We start from the raw sequence: 17,732 nt of genomic DNA, 5'->3' as shown, positions 1-17,732 counted from the left end.
AGGAAGCGCAAGAGCTATATAAGCGTGTGACGCAGTTAAATAAATGGACATTTTGCATCCAACATATTGATGTCTGTGCATCACTGTCCCCAGGGTGGGTAGAGCCCTGTGTCCCGGAGATATGCGGCCCAAGATAAGTTCTCCCACAGAAGTGTACAGCAACAGACAAGAAGCAAAAATTGCTCCTGAGAAGGTATCAACAGAAATGTGACTATATTTCAAGCGACCAAATGTTGGAAAATGAGTAACATCTGTTTGCCATAATTCTAAGGCAGTCAAGCCCCTAGAATTCATGTCTGTGCGTGATGTTATGCTAAAGAAGCGTTGGCAGTCTGGACAAGCACTAATAATGTCACGGGCTTTTACAGACGTCAAAGAAAACATTTTTTGTAGCACTTTCGCATTTTGGTGAAAAAATGCGTGGGAAATCTGGGCTTGTTCCATCATGTTGGGAAGTACTTTAACAGGCATGGTCAGAGCATCTGCTCGCCGGTTGCCTTCAACCAAAGGGCCAGGGAGAGTTTTATGCGCTCTAATATGCATAATAAAATAAGGTTCTTTCCTGTCATTCCAGAGACGGGACAGCTGGAATAGATAGTGGAATAATAGCAGATGAGAAACATCCGCCAAACATGCGTTTTCTAACCGAGATACTAGCCTGGCTACGTGACCTGAGTCTGTTACAATATTGAGGGGTTCTTGCCAAACTTGAAAAGCTCGGAGTGCTGCAGCGAGTTCCACAATTTGTGGAGAACCATCAGCATGGCTGATATCTGACAACCAAGTTTGAGTACATGGATCTTTCCACACAATAACTGCCTGGATGGTTTGGCCTGATCCATCAGTAAATACAGTGAGGGCTGACAGAGGTATATGGCTTCTGTTTGGGGTTTCATATAATATAAAGACGTGTTGGATCAACTTGTGGCTCGGGTTACGATTATCTAGCTGACCAGGAAAGTGTACTAAAGCTCTTTCAAAGTCTAGAGAAGTTTGCATCAAATACTGTAACATATGTGACGACACCGGTACAATAATTCTGGCAATATCTTTTCCTGCTAATACTCTGTCATAGTCATCCTTTCATAATTAGCAGGGCAAAGCTTTCAGGATGCATTACGCCAGTCTTATGTAAGTGATTAGCAAGAACTATCCATTCGATTATCAGTAAGGGGTCATTGCATGAAGGATCAGGAGCACAGGTAGTGTTTTCCTCCATCCCATCGGTACCCGGGAGACATACGGAAAGGAACAGGAAGTCCCATCTCATTAACATGTGGCTCAGAGGCTGGTGCCAGTGGTGGAATTTTGTTTTTTTTTTTGATCATGGGGCAGTTTACATGGCACCAGGCCTGATGGAGACAGATGGGGTTCACCTGTCACAAAGGGGGAAAAGGATTCTGGCTCAGGAGTTAGCAGGCCTCGTTGAGAGGGCTTTAAACTAGATACGACCACTGCGCTTGCCCAACCTGATAGCCTTCCATGATGGCGTGACTGGCTGGGTCAACGAAGGGAGAGCAGTGGAGGTTGTCTGTCTCGACCTCAGTAAGGCATTTGACACGGTCTCCCATAGCCTCCTCACAGGCAAGCCAAGGAAGTGTGGGTTGGATGAGTGGACAGTGAGGTGGATTGAGAACTGGCTCAACAACAGAACTCAGAGGGTCGTGATCAATGGGGCAGAGTCTGGATGGAGGCCTGTCACTAGTGGTGTTCCCCAGGGGTCTGTGCTGGGTCCAGTCCTGTTCAATATACTCATCAATGACCTGGGTGATGGGATAGAGTGTAACCTCAGCAAGTTTGCTGATGATACCAAGCTGGGAGGAGCGGCTGATACACCAAAAGGCTGTGCTGCCATCCAACGAGACCTGGACAGGCTGGAGAGCTGGGCCGAGGGGAACCTGATGAAATTCAACAAGAGCAAGTGCAAGGTCCTGCACCTGGGGAGGAACAACCCCATGCACCGGTACAGGCTGGGGGCTGACCTACTGGAAAGCGGCTCTGCTGAGAAGGACCTGGGAGTGCTGGTGGACAACAAGCTGACCATGAGCCAGGAATGTGCCCAAGAAGGCCAACGGTATCCTGGGCTGCATTAAAAGGAGTGTGGCCAGCAGGTCGAGAGAGGTTATCCTCCCCCTCTACTCTGCCCTAGTGAGACCACATTTGGCATACTGTGTCCAGTTTTGGGTCCTCCAGTTTAAGAAGGATGTGGAACTCCTTGAGCAAGTCCAGCGGAGAGCTACAAAGATGATCAGGGGACTGGAGCGTCTCCCTTATGAGGAACGGCTGAGAGTCTTGTGTTTGTTTAGCCTGGAGAAGACTGAAGGAGGATTTCATCAATACCTATAAATATCTAAAGGGTGGGTGTCAGGACGATGGGACTAGGCTCTTTTCATTAGTGCCCAATGACAGGACAAGGGGCAATGGGCACAAGTTGGAACATAGGAAGTTCCACCTGAATACGAGAAAAAAACGTCTTTACTGTGAGGGTGACAGAGCACTGGAGCCATTCAAAACCTGCCTGGACACAGTCCTGTGCCCCCTACTCTAGGTGTCCCTGCTCAAGCAGGGGAGTTGGACAAGACGATCTCCAGAGGTCCCTTCCAACCCCTATCATTCTGTGATTCTGTCATTCTCCAGTGTAATTTTTACCAGAACTTCCTGGGACTGAGGAGCTGTGGCACTGAGAAGAGTGCCAGCTTCAGCCAGTGGGTACCATAGATCCCAAACTACTTGTTTTCTTTAAGAAAGCCCGTGTTTCCATGTTGAAATGAAATTTCAGAAGTATGTAATTATACCTCTTCTTCCCCTTACCCCAGCCAGCTTCTTGGCTTTCCACTCCAGTTTGAAGGGAAGTGTTTTCAGTTCCCTCACAGAACTAGTGAGATTCATTTCTATCTGTATTTCAGAAACACTGAAGAAAAGGCAATAAAAATGTGTCCAAACAGCTATAGCAAAGTCTCTTAAAATTTTTTTTTGTGTCACCTTCCCAATGAAATTCTAGTACTTTTTCTGCTCTAATTTTAAAGGCTGTTATTCTTGGGCTTTATACTATTTCTCTTCCTTCAGTATTATTTGAGAGCAGAATCCCTCAAAATAATGACAGTATTCCATACAGAAGTTTTTTCCATTGTTTAACACCATCAATACTAATTTAAATCACTATATATTTCAGAACAATCCCTCCCCTTCCTTAATATTCTTCAGTAATGTGTAGACCGCTGTTTCTTTCTCAGTCTACATGTACCTAAGCTGTGTATATTAATCCCTGCTACTTACTCCTCACAAACTGGTCCCAGTATCCTCTCTAAAGTGAGGTCAATTTGTATGCAAGAATGCAGGCAGTTATCATCCTGGCACTAAGATGTTTGAAAGGAGCTGTGCGAGATATGCAAGGTGATCTTGAATATTGTTGCATACAATTATGCTTCATTCTTGAGTAGGTCAGAGGTGTTTCACTTCCTGAGTGAGATTTATTGGCAGCTACTACTAGGATTTTGTAATACTTTCTGAAGGCTTCAATTATATATGTCTTGTGCTAATACCTCCCAGGATTTTTAGAACTTGTTATGGATATGTTCCCAGAAGTTCATTAGCCATTTGCTCATTCATTAGCATCAGCAGCACTATATTTAAAAGAGCCTGTTAATAAATCACACATACAAATTTAGGACTAAAAACCCTGCCTGACTCTTTTGAAGAAACACACACGGGTGATGTTTGCATATTTTCATATGCTACTATAAACAAGCCTTTTTCAATGTTGATACTTCCAGGAATTTTCTTCAAAACTTGAGACAACTATCGTTGTACGTTAAAATACATACCTATTATTAAAATATGCATTTTTAACAGGGTGAAGTGCACTTTCATCAGTCAGATGATAACTAACTCCATGGTTGATTATTAAAACATTTCATTAGCATTTAACCCTTTAAGTCTTTGATAACTGCAGATGTTAGAAGCATTTTATTCTTTGGAGTCAATACTTTCACTAATAATGAACAGATACATAAAAGCAAGCCGCAAATGACTTAAGTATATATGCTGTTCCTCATTCCTATATCCTCCATAAACTGGTCATTTTCTTCCCTTGTCAGTTTATACTTCTTCCTCTCCTGGACAGCTTTCAACTATGTGACAATGAATCAAACACCAAAATAGCAGCAGATACATATTCTCTGCATGACAGTGTGATTTCTTCTGCCTTAAGGCAGTGTCTAGCACTGAAATCATAGCCTGTTTACTTCTAACTGGTGCTATATTACACTAAAGACTTAACTCTTGCTTATATAAAACTTGCACAAAGACCAATTTACTCACAATGATCCTATTTAGAATCCAAGCCATTGACAATAGCTGGACAGAACCCTAGTTCTCATGCAAAAGTACAGAGGAGCTTGAGCCCTAGTGCTACCTGTATTCCTATAAATAAGAAAGAAAACATCTATGCACATTCATTATTCTTGGTTTAGAGGCTGTTTAGAATGGTCACAATTTTAATGTTTTAAAAGAAATAGTCTTAAGGAATTTTTAAAATAGTTTTTATACCTAAAGTCAAATGTATCTGAAAAAGATCTTTCATAGGTTAATTAAAAGGTAAACATTTGTATGAAGGGGTCTCAGAAATCGGTACTTCTATGCTCATCTGAATTGGGATGCATGAATTCTGACAACCATATGAGAACCAAGGGGGAAAAAATTGAACTAAAATGAGCAAATGAAAATGCACCAATAGATATTGTGACTTCCAAAAGAGGAAGAAAACAAAATTATTAACTGCATATATTTTATGATCATTTGCAGAATCACAAGGTATTAGCAGAGAGAATGAGAGAGCTGAGAGGACAACAGCATTCATGCAAGAGTCATGTAGGTTGGAAAAACAGTGCTCTATACGCACCGCTGCCTATATAATTCAGCACACATGAACAGGTTCACCCATACCCACGGAGCTGCCTGTTGCATAACCAGATGAAGTTGCTAGTGACTACCTGTTCACTGTCACCAAGCATGGCAGTGTTTCACATCATAATTTTTTAGCCAAAATGGTTCTTTTACGACAAACTTTTCAGATATGTCTGTAACAGTAAATTAAACATGCCCATGAGTATTCCAGGGAACTGAGGCCAACTAGTACAAAATGACATGTGTCTAGGGTGATAAACTCCCATAGTCTGCAAAACAGAGTGACCTCACAGAAACTGCCTTCTGCAAATGATCCCTGGAACACCGACTACCAAACGGTGTCCAGGAATTAGCTCACTGGTTTTGGCATCAAGTTAATCAGGACATTTTTCTGTAAAATTTTTAGTTTGGACATAGGTAAGGAAATGCAAAATGTTCCCATGTCCAGTCTGCAACCACACAGAGAGAAGCCGCAATCCATCAAACCATCTTTAGCTGGTACAGGGGAAATAGTTCAACATCATGTTAATTAAAACCAGGCAAAAGTTGGAGCCCAAAGCTGAGGAAACAGATACTACTTTGTTACTGCAGTGAGAAGGCAGGTGAGGGATGGCATATTAAAAACTGTTCATATATCCAAGGAGAGGGTCTGGTTAAAAACTTAGTTTTCCATACACGCAATGCAGAGAGGCAGAGAAATGACCCTATCCCTGTGTTCATAACCTACATGGTTATCCTACTTAACATGGTTACTCTACTCTCCCACATCAGATGACACAGTTATCCTACTTCAGGGAAGGTGTCCCATCCTCCCATTTCCTCGGCCTGGCAAACAGGTCTCAGGAACAAGTTGGGGACAAACAATGCCTGCGTCACCAGCCAGGAACCATTGGGAAATAATCATGACCTTCACACTGTGAGCTCCTAGATCCGATGAAGCCACAGCCTCAGTGAAGGGTGCATCTCACATCTCGGCTTCTTGTGCATGGAACAAAAGGAAACACTCACAGCCATGGCTGAGTTACATAAAGCATGCATTTCACAAAACTGAATTTTTGCTGAGTGCATTTCCCTGTCCTTCTGCATACAGTTAAGGACTGTAACTTGGGCCATATTCCATGACACTCCTTAAGGCTGCACTATTTTCATATATAAGCCAGTTTATGACAAAGCAGAATAAAGCAGGAGTTTCCCCATCTCTGCACTGTACAAGACTGTCCACTATACCAGGAAATTCCACTGCCATATTTTGGCAGATCCCTGTTTTGTCATTGGTAATAATCTATTTTACACAAACTAGCTTAATTAGCTTATATAAACTCAGTTTTCTTTAGCATATTTTACATGCTTGTAAGGCAAATTTCTCTAGCATTTTTTAACAATCTCCTACAGTGACGCCCTTCATCTGTAATAATTGGTAGAAATTATAAGTAGTGTGCAAAAAAAAAAATCCAAATACCAATATTTATTTACAATTATTCTATCCAAGTGTTTTGCTATTGCTAGCCACCTTAATAAGCATTGCCTCCTAGTATTAAAATAATTAACATAAAAATATAAATTTTTACATATTACAGTAAAGATTATTTTTATGTCGTTATTTTGAAAATAAACCCCTCAACTTCTGTAGGTGTAAGATTAATAAACAGCTTCTGTATATTAAAGTTATCTTGAAACTAGCACTGATATTATGGTATATTTCCAATTCCCAGACTAACAAAATACAAAATTCATCTTTTATTATACCTGAAAATTAGGACCAATTCTGTAGCCAACAATTGGGTCCTTTAACATGCAACTTCTATCAATGAGTGTTGAGAAGTTAGGGTCAGAGGTCATTTCTACACAGTAATGCACCTTCATAAATTATATAATGACATTACTCTAAATAGATTTATAAATAAATGCTTAAAAAAATATATCCAAGTCCATTAAAATTGTTCTTACTCTCTAACTTTTCTGGAACAACTTTCTCCTTTGACACCTGCAGTGAATATAAAAATCCTGAAAAAAATAAAAATCCAAAAGTATCTCACATAGCCACCTCTAATTTAGCAAAGTCAGTCTATTTTAGTAAAAGGCTGCAAACAGTCATTATCAAAAAGTGTTTAACTTCAGAGCTGCAAGCCTAATCTTTTGCTGTCTAGCATGCACCAATTAAGCCCCTATAAAGAAGACACAGCTAGATTCACATAAAATTTCCGTTTCAAATTACCAGGTCACAGAGAGCAAACACCACATATCATCAGGAGTTTCCAGTAAAGATGACCTACAATCTTTCCCATTCATATTATAACATTCAGTCTTTCACATCCTCATTAGTTTATATTTCTGGGAAATATCTAAAGCCTTGAAATTCAAAGCCTATAAATGTTTTCCATCACAATGTCTCTTTGGGACTGAGAGTGTTTCAGTTTTCATTTTAGTTTTGCTGATCATTGAAATGTGACACTTGAACAGTTTATATCCCTCCCCCCAAACTTATCAGTGTTCTTTTAGCATTCCAAAATGAAGGATCAAGCTTCCTGCACAACTACTTTTTTAACTCCAGAATGCATTTAGGAGAAGTAAATAATAAAATCATTAATGCTTTCACACTGCAATTACCCCACAGTCTCTCTGTAAAATGCATCTTCATCTTGAAGCTAGGCTGGACTGGAATAGCAGGCACAGTACCAAGCCCTGCATTGAGACCACAGAAGAGGTTCATTTCACAAGCGACTGCGCTGTGAGTGCTGAAGCAGCATTGCCATTCATCTGCCAGTTCTGTACTTTGCAGAGCATTTTTTTCTTTGAATACAGTGTAATCTTCTGTTCTCTATTAATTACAGGCTCAGCGACCAATAGTAGAAAGTCCCTATATAGTATGTATGAAACTAAAGTTGTTAATGAATACAGTGGCTCCATCCTTCAGTTGAGCCAGGACATGCCTAAACTAGTGCAATCTTAATTCTGTTCTATGAGAATATGCACAGAAGTATAATCCCAAACTATTTGTTGTTAATACGCATTTTGTGCTAGTATGTCACAATGGCCATTACATAAGTATCTCCAAACCTATCCTGAAGGCAGACATGCAGCCACCCAGGTCTCTGGCTGCAGGGAGTGCCAGAGCCTTGCTCCAGTCATGGAGGGCTCCCGAGGCAGGACCTGTGTGAGGTGTGAGCAGGTGGAGGATCTGCTCAGCATGGTGGCAGAGCTGAAAGAAGTAGTTGCGAGACTGAGGAGTATCAGGGAATGCGAGAGGGAGATAGACTGGAGGAGCCACTCCCTACCATCCCTGAGACAAGCACACCGGATAGAAGCATCAAGAGAAGGAGTGGCTCCCCTGCCCTCATGCCGCCAGGCAGAAGGAGGGGACCCAAGAGACAGAAGATGGATGCAGATCCCTGCTCGGCGCAGTAGGCGAATCCACTCCTGGCTGACTTCGCCCCCCCCAGGTGCCCTTACACAATAGGTATGAGGCTCTGGAACCAGAGGGCCAGGAGGACAAAGATACTGACAGTGATCCACCCAAGGGGTTGACTAGAGGGAACCAGTCAGCCCCACGCATTACAAAGGCCACCGGTAAGAAAAAAAGAAGGGTAATTGTTGTAGGCAACTCCCTTCTGAGGGGAACCATCCCACAGGGAAGTCTGCTGCCTCCCTGGGGCAAGGATAAGAGACATTACCAGGAAGCTCCCTAGGCTAGTAAAAGGATCTGATTATTATCCGCTAGTGGTTGTTCAGGTCGGCAGTGATGAGGTAGCTGAGAGAGGTGCAAAGACAATCAAAAGGGACTTTAGAGAACTGGGGCGATTACTTGAAGGATCAGGAGCACAGGTAGTGTTTTCCTCCATCCCATCGGTACCCGGGAGACATACGGAAAGGAACAGGAAGTCCCATCTCATTAACATGTGGCTCAGAGGCTGGTGCCAGTGGTGGAATTTTGTTTTTTTTTTTTGATCATGGGGCAGTTTACATGGCACCAGGCCTGATGGAGACAGATGGGGTTCACCTGTCACAAAGGGGGAAAAGGATTCTGGCTCAGGAGTTAGCAGGCCTCGTTGAGAGGGCTTTAAACTAGATACGAAGGGGGAAAGGGATAAAACGAGGCTTGCTAGGGATGAGCCTAGGGGTGGCATGCTTGTGTTGGAGACGAGATCAATAGATCACCTGAAGTGCATTTACACCAATGCACGCAGCATGGGCAATAAACAGGAGGAGCTGGAAGCCATTGCGCACCAGGGAAACTATGATGTGGTCACCATCACGGAAACATGGTGGGATGACTCACACAACTGGAGCGCTGCAATGGATGGCTACAAGCTCTTTAGAAGGGACAGGCAAGGAAGGAGAGGTAGAGGGGTAGCCTTGTGTGTTAGAGAGTGTTTTGACTGTCTAGAACTCAACGACGGTAATGATAAGGTTGAGTGCTTATGGGTAAGGATCAGGGGGAAGGCCAATAAGGCAGACATCCTGGTGGGAGTCTGTTATAGACCACCCAACCAGGATGAGGAGACAGATGAAGTACTCTACAAGCGGTTGGCTGAAGTCTCACAATCTCTAGCCCTTGTTCTCGTGGGAGACTTCACCTTACCAGATATCTGCTGGAAATACAACACAGCAGAGAGAAAGCAGTCTCGGAGGTTCCTGGAGTGTGTGGGAGATAACTTCCTGATGCAGCTGGTAAGCGAGCCAACCAGGGGAGGCGCCCCGCTAGACCTGCTGTTTATGAACAGAGAAGGCCTGGTGGGTGAGGTGGTGGTCGGAGGCTGTCTTGGGCTCAGCGACCATGACATGATAGAGTTCTCGATTCCTGGAGAAGTAAGGAAGAGGGTCAGCAAAACCGCTACCCTGAGCTTCAGAAGGACAGACTTTGGATTGTTAAGGAGTCTGGTTAACACAGTCCCTTGGGAGGCAGTCCTGAAGGGCATAGGAGTCCAGGAAGGCTGGATGTTACTAAAGAAGGAAGTCTCAAAGGCACAGGAGCAGGCCGTCCCCATGTGCCATAAGTCGAGCAGGCGGGGGAGAAGACCGGCTTGGCTGAATAGGGAGCTTTGGCTGGAACTCAAGAAAAAAAGGAGAGCTTACTGCCTTTGGAAGAAGGGGCAGGTGACTCAGGAGGACTACAAGGTTGTTGTGAGGTTATGCAGGGAAAAGATTAGGAAGGCGAAGGCCCAGCTGGAACTTAAACTGGCCGCCACTGTTAAAGATAACAAAAAATGTTTTTATAAATACATCAGTGACAAAAGGAGGGCCAGGGAGAATCTCCCTCCTTTGTTGGAGGCGGAAGGTAACCTTGCCAGGAAAGATGAGGAGAAGGCTGAGGTACTTAATGCTTTCTTTGCCTCAGTCTTTAATAGTCAGACTGGTCATCCTCGGGGTTGTCAGGCCCCTGTGCTGGGAGATGGCGATAGTATGCAGAATGAAGTCCCAGTTGTTGAAGAGGTGGCAATCACCGACCTGCTCCTTCACCTGGATGTTCACAAGTCCATGGGGCCGGATGGGATCCACCCAAGGATACTGAGGAAGCTGGCAGAGGAGCTCGCCAAGCCACAGTCTATCATTTATCAGCAGTCCTGGTCAACTGGGGAGGTCCCAGATGACTGGAAACTAGCGAATGTGACGTCCCTCTACAAGAAGGGTCGGAAGGAGGATCCGGGGAACTACAGGCCTGTCAGCCTGACCTCGGTGCTGGGAAAGGTCATGGAGCAGATAATTTTGAATGCCATTACACAGCACATGCGGGACAACCAGGGGATCGGGCTCAGCCAGCATGGGTTTATGAAAGGGCGGTCCTGCCTCACTAACCTGGTCTCCTTCTATGATAAGGTGACCTGCTTAGTGGATGAGGGGAAGGCTGTGGACGTTGTCTACTTGGACTTTAGTAAGGCCTTTGACACTGTCTCCCACAGCATTCTCCTGGAGAAGCTGGCTGCTCACGGCTTGGACAAGTACACTCTGTGCTGGGTTAAAAACTGGCTGGACGGCTGAGCCCAGAGAGTGGTGGTGAATGGAGTAAAATCCAGTTGGCAGCCAGTCACGAGTGGCGTTCCCCAAGGCTCAGTGTTGGGGCCGGTCCTGTTCAATATCTTCATTGATGATCTGGATGAGGGGATTGAGTGCACCCTGAGTAAGTTTGCAGATGACACCAAGCTGGGTGGAAGTGTCGATCTGCTGGAGGGCAGGAAGGCCCTACAGAGGGACCTGGACAGGCTGGATCGTTGGGCTGGAGCCAACGGTATGAGATTCAGCAAGGCCAAGTGCTGGGTCCTGCACTTGGGTCACAACAACCCCATGCAACGCTACGGGCTTGGGGAGGAGTGGCTGGAGAGCTGCCTGGAGGAAAAGGACCTGGGGGTGTTGGTTGACAGCCGGCTGAACATGAGCCGGCAGTGTGCTCAGGCGGCCAATGGCATCCTGGCTTGTATCAGGAATAGTGTGGCCAGCAGGAGCAGGGAGGTGATCGTGCCCCTGTACTCGGCACTGGTGAGGCCGCACCTCGAGTACTGTGTGCAGTTTTGGGCCCCTCACTACAAGAAGGACATCGAGGTGCTGGAGCGTGTCCAAAGAAGGGCAACGAAGTTGGTGAAGGGTCTAGAGAACAAGTCTTATGAGGAGCGGCTGAGGGAACTGGGGTTGTTTAGTCTGGAGAAGAGGAGGCTGAGGGGAGACCTTATCACTCTCTACAACTACCTGAAAGGAGGTTGTAGTGAGGCGGGGGTCAGTCTCTTCTCCCTAGTAACAAGCGATAGGATGAGAAGAAATGGCCTTAAGCTGCGCCGGGGAAGTTTAGGTTGGATATTAGGAAAAACTTCTTCACCGAAAGGGTTGTCAAACATTGGAACAGTCTGCCCAGGGAGGTGGTGGAGTCTCCATCCCTGGAGGAGGTATTTAAAAGAAGGGTAGATGTGGTGCTTGAGGACACGGTTTAGTGGTGGACTTGGCAGTGATAGGTAAGCGGTTGGACTTGATGATCTTAAGGGTCTTTTCCAACCTTAATGATTCTATGATTCTATGAGCTTCCTTTGATGTAGAGCTCAGTCATGACTTCAGAACAAGAGGAGAGTACCTGCAGTGGTGTGCCAAGTGCCAGGACATCCCGAGCTCGGTGCCACACTAACACAACTGCGTGACTTCTGGTCTGCTCAGAGTACAGTCAGAGTCTGCCTGCAGCTGCCTGGGAAATACTGTGTAGGGATACTTTTTAATCTTTGACTGATTTTATGCACCTCTTCAGAGCAAATATGTATTTCTTATTTGACATATTGAGCTATTGATATTTTAACTTTTCTTTGGTGGAAGACTGAAAACTGGTTACTGCATGGGAATTTTGAGTGCCTTTTATTTTCTTAGTTTTATATCATACTGAAATGAAGCTAACTCACATTCTGTATTTTAAACACAATCTCAAGTTCTCTTATAAGTAGGACACACCGCAATTTCATAACACCAGAAAAACTTTGAGAGGTCACAAAACCACTCCTTTAACCAATGATACGGGGTTTACACAACCATTACTCAATGTACCATGAATGTGAAAATCACTTGTATGTTGTTTTAACCAATAGATTAAAGTAAACTTAAAATTCTTTTTCTGCTGATATTATACATGCATATCTGAATAATTATGGTAAATATGAATATTGCATTAGCATATTTAGACATATATAAAACGATTTATAAATTAAGCAATATTGATCATGATGCAGACTGAGTAAGGGATCAGAGGGATCTAGCCAAAGCAAATGAAGGGCTACATGAGGTGAGATGCCTCCAGTCACAATAACTGCACGTGAACGGCTTCTGAAAGGAGTAAGATGAATTACACATACACCTTACCAAGCTCTAAACTGCCCACCAGCTTCACAAGTACGACAGGGGTGGATGACTATGTGGAGCCTGCAAGGCTGATCAAGTGCATTCCTCCTCTCCTGCAGGCAACAGCAATCTCTGTCCCAGCTCGGATGACTGATGAAAATACCTCTTTAAAAGCAGTTTGCTCTCTTGACCTGATTACGTCTGTAGGTTTATTAGTCCAAGACACATGGGAAACACTGCATTAATATACAAACATTTCCATTTTTGCCTTACTAACCAAGTCTTGTTCCAAGGCTGAATCAGGTGTTTTTTTCTCACTAATCCAGAACTGACAGTAATGCAAACAATGCCTACATCTCTGTCTCTCCATATCTTAGAATTAAGCTCAAAAGAAGCAGACAGCTCAAAGATTTCTCTCCTAGGAAACAAGATTAAAGATATCCTAATTGAGAGAAATAAAAATATGTTCAGCCCTAATATGTTCAAAAGAAAATATTGAGGCTGAGAGGACAAAGAGCATTGTGGTGGGTTGACCCTGGCTAGATGCCAGGTGCCCACCAAAGCCACTCTATCACTCCCCCTCCTCAGCTAAACAGGGGGAGAGAAAATATAATGAAAAGCTCGTGGGTTGGACTAAGGACAGGGAGAGATCATTCACCAATCAGCGTCATGGGCAAAACAGGCTCACGTTGGGGAAATTAGTTTAATATTATTACCAATCAAAATTAGAGTAGGGTAATGAGAAATAAAAACTAAATCTTAAAAACACCTTCCCCCCTACCCCTCCTTTCTTCTGGACTCAACTACCCCTGAATTCTCTACCTCCTCCCCCTCAGTGGTGCAGGGGGACAGGGAATGGGGGTTGCAGTCAGTTCATCACATGTTGCTTCCGCCGCTTCTTCCTCCTCAGGGGGAGGACTCCTCACACTCTTCCCCTGCTCCAGCGTGGGGTCCTTCCCACAGGAGACAGTCCTCCATGAACTTCTCCAATGTGAGTCCTTCCCATGGGCTGCAGTTCTTCACTAACTGGTCCAGCATGGGTCCTTTCTACAGGGTGCAGTCTTTCAGGAACAGACTGCTCCAGCATGAGTCCCCCACGAGGTCCTGCCAGCAAAACTGCTCCAGTGTGGGCTTCTCTCTCCACAGGCCCTGCAAGGAGCCTACTCCAGCATGGGCTCTCCACGAGGTCAGAGCCTCCTTCAGGTGCATACACCTGCTCTGACTTGGGGTCCTCCACAGGCTGCAGGTGGATATCTGCTCCACCGTTAACCTCCATGGGCTGCAGGGGGACAACCTGCCTTCACCATGGTCTTCACCATGGGTTGCAGGGGAATCTCTGCTCCGGCACCTGGAGCACCTCCTCCCTCTCCTTCTTCACTGACCTTGATGTCTGCAGAGTAGTTTTTGTCACATATTCTCTCTCCTCTGGCTGCTGCCGCACAGCAGGTTTCCTCCCCCCCCCCCCCCCCCCCTTCTTAAATCTGTTATCACAGAGGCGCTACCACTGTCGCTGATTGGCTCGGCCTTGGCCAGTGACAGGTCCATCTTGGAGCCAGCTGGCATTAGCTCTATCGAACACAGGGGAAGCTTCTAGCAGATTCTCACAGAAGCCACACCTGTAGCTCCCCTGCTACCAAAACCTTGCCATGCAAACCAAATGCAAGCGTCTTAAAAAGGGGGAACATTTTATTTTTGAGAAAAGTCTAAATCCATAAAAATAAAGCTTTTTCACCCCTCAACTTATTAAGGAATTAAAAACTTAATATATCTTATTTAATTGCCTCTAAACCTGGTCGAGTCCTTTTCTTCAGAAAAATGAAATCTCAAAGCCCACCCGTGCACAGGAGATTCTGGGCTAGGAGTTATTTCTTAAACATTTGTATTTGGATTACCTGATTGGCACCATCTCCCTTTTTCATAGAATCATAGAATCATGAAGGTTGGAGAAGACCTCTAGGGTCATCAAGCCCAGCAATCAACACAACACTACCATGTGTCCTAAACCATGCCCTGAAGTGCCACGTTTGCATGTTTTCTGAGCACCCCCAGGGATGGTGACCCCACCACCTCTCTGGGCAGCCTCTTCCAATGCTTGACCACTGTCTCTGGCTAAGTCCAAACCAGAGCAGGAGCAAGGGGAGGAGGTCATTACAATGTTAAATCTGATGGTCTGATCCAAATGGACCAGGGGCAGAGATTGTAATGGAAATACCTTTAAATTGTTCTAACCCGGGATTTGAGTTACGTATTATGGAAATTACTATAGCAGAAACCCCTTGTTGCTAGCCAGGCTTGGAGCAAGGGGAGGAGTTCATTGCAATGTTAAAACCTATAACCTGGCCCAAAGGGGCCAAGGGTGGAGATTGTAATGGATATACCTTTAAATTGTTGTAACCTGTGATTTGAGTTGCATGTTATAGGAATTACTACAGCAGGAACCACCTGAACCAATGGAGGACAAGCCTTTCAAGAAGCAGTGCAAGTGCAGCAGTGACCCGACCTGAGCTGGCTTTGGTGCCCAGTAACTCCACGCTACACACCACCTCTCCTGTCCTAGCGTGACCACAAGAACAGATGGAGACCAAAGCCGTGGACTAAATGATATCTGTGTATTTTATCAAAGGATGGGAAGGGGGGGGTGGAAGTTAATGAGGTTGTATTGGATAGTGTGGAACCTGAGCATGATGTAAATGGTATGGAATAAGGGGTGGATACTGTCCTGGTTTCAGCTGGGATAGAGTTAAATTTCTTCGTAGTAGCTAGTATGGGGCTATGTTTTGGATTTTTGCTGGAAACAGCGGTGATAACGTGGAGATGTTTTAGTTGTTCCTAAGTAGCACTTACACTGGTCAAGGACTTTTTCAGCTCCCCATGCTCTGCCAGGTTCACAAGAAGCTGGGAGGGGACATAGCCAGGACAGCTGACCCCAACTGAACAATGGGATATTCCATACCATATGACATAGTGCTCAGTGTATGAAGCTGGGGAAAGAAGAAGGAAGGGGGGACTTTTGGATTAATGGCGTTTGTCTTCCCAAGTAACTGTTACGCGTGATGGAGCCCTGCTTTCCTGGAGATGGCGGAACACCTGCCTGCCCATGGGAAGTATTGAATGAATTCCTGGTTTTGCTTTGCTTCCGTGCACAGCTTTTGCTTTACCTATTAAACCGTTTTTATCTCAAACCATGAGTTGCCTCACTTTTACTCTTCCAATTCTCTCCCCTGTCCCACCAGGGGGGAGTGAACGAACGGCTGCATGGTGCTTGATTGATGACTGGGGCTAAACCATGACAACCACTCTTTCAGTAAATAAATTTTTCCTAATACCCAATCTAAACCTCCCCTGATGCAGCTTGAAGCCATTTCCTCTCGTTCCATCACTAGTAACTTGGGAGAAGAGACTGTTGTGGTTTAGCCGGCAGCTCAGCCCCACACAGTCGCTCGCTCACTCCCCCACCGGTAGATGGGGGAGAGAATCAGAAGGGTAAGGCTCGTGGGTTGGGATAAGAACAGTTTAATAATGAAAATTAAAAGAAACAACAACAGAAACACAATGTAAAGGAGAACAACGAGAGGCGCAAAGCCCCGGGGGAGGGGGGAAGGGAGGGGGGAAGGGAACCTGACGCGGCAGAGCCGCTCACCGCCCCCCGACCCGATGCCGCGCCTCTTCCGAGCCACAAACTGCCCCCCCTTAATATACTGGTCATGGTGTCACATGGTATGGAATGAACATGCCATTGGCCAGTCGGGGTCAGCCGCCCCCACCACGGCCCTGCCCCTCCCAGACCCCCCGCCACTCGGCAGAGCGAGGGAAGCTGGAAAGGTAGCCGACCCCCTACGGTGAGGAGAATTAACCCCTTCTCAGCCAAAACCAGCACATTCTCCACCCCTTAGTCCATACCATTTACACCATGCCCAGGTCCCATACCATCCAATACAACCGTACCAACCACCACCCCTCCCCTTCCCATCCTTTAACGTAATACACAGACATCATTCCCTTAGTTCATGGACCTTCCCTGGAAAATGTCCATTAAAATGTCCATTGAGTTCACCCAGTCCATGACTCTGGGCTCCATCTGTCGTATCAGTCTGTCAGGGTGGGAGAGGTGGTGTGTGTGGCGTTGGGTTGCTGCGTACCAAGTCAGTCATTGTTCCATCACTGCTGCACTTTGCTTGTTTCACAGTTTATCTTCCATGGATTGGGAGGCTTGTACTATGATATCATTGATACAACACAGAGGTGACACACAATATTATATAGCAGTTTGCATTGTGCCATTTATTTCATTGGCTGTTTTCACTCAAAATCAAATCCCCTTGAGGCACACATCGGATTTCTCCATCCTCCCGCAGCACCCACCAAGTGCACCCAGGTCCTCGAGCAAAAGCAATCCCACAAATGGTTTTGCCTTTGCCTGAGGCAGGAAGAACCCAGACTGTTTTGCCCAGCGTATTTTTTACATGCACTACAGGGACTTTATCCCTTTCCACAGTATGTAGGATTTCTGACTGGGCAGGGCCAGACCGATCGACTAACCAGGTGGCTTTTCCTAAATGTGTATCTCAGTGCTAGAATGTTCAACACCCCACCCCACCCCACCCCATTGCTCTCAATGTAGTCTTTAACAGTCCGTTGTACCGTTCAATTTTCCCAGGGGCTGGTGCGTGATAGGGAATGTGATACACCCGCCCAATAGCATGCTTTTTGGCCCAGGTGTCTATGAGGTTATTTCGGAAATGAGTCATGTTTTCTGACTCAGTTCCCTCTGGGGTGCCATGTCGCCACAGGACTTGTTTTTCGAGACTCAGGATAGTGTTCCGGGCAGTGGCATGGGGCACGGGATATGTTTCCAGCCAGCCAGTCGTTGTTTCTACCACTGTAAGCACATGGTGCTTGCCTTGATGGGTTTGTGGGAGTGTGATATAGTCAATTTGCCAGGCCTCCCCATATTTATATTTCAGCCATCGTCCCCCATACCACAGAGGCTTTACCCGCTTAGATTGCTTGATTGCAGCCCACGT

The 17,732-nt window shown here is 45.4% G+C and overlaps 1 long non-coding RNA gene across 1 annotated transcript in view; it reads left to right on the top strand.

The window, feature by feature from the left end:
• LOC142049655 (uncharacterized) overlaps nt 1-17,732 on the top strand; it is a 923,484-nt gene that overhangs the window by 424,767 nt on the left and 480,985 nt on the right. The window contains exon 2 of the long non-coding RNA XR_012657814.1: nt 15,141-15,758. This is a non-coding gene — a long non-coding RNA (uncharacterized LOC142049655). The remainder of the gene's footprint in view (nt 1-15,140; nt 15,759-17,732) is intronic.

This window comes from Phalacrocorax aristotelis, chromosome W (assembly GCF_949628215.1).
Source record: "Phalacrocorax aristotelis chromosome W, bGulAri2.1, whole genome shotgun sequence".
NCBI classification, from domain to species: domain Eukaryota; kingdom Metazoa; phylum Chordata; class Aves; order Suliformes; family Phalacrocoracidae; genus Phalacrocorax; species Phalacrocorax aristotelis.
The sequence above is the reverse complement of the archived record's forward strand: the minus strand, read 5'-3'. Positions and strand labels throughout refer to the sequence as shown.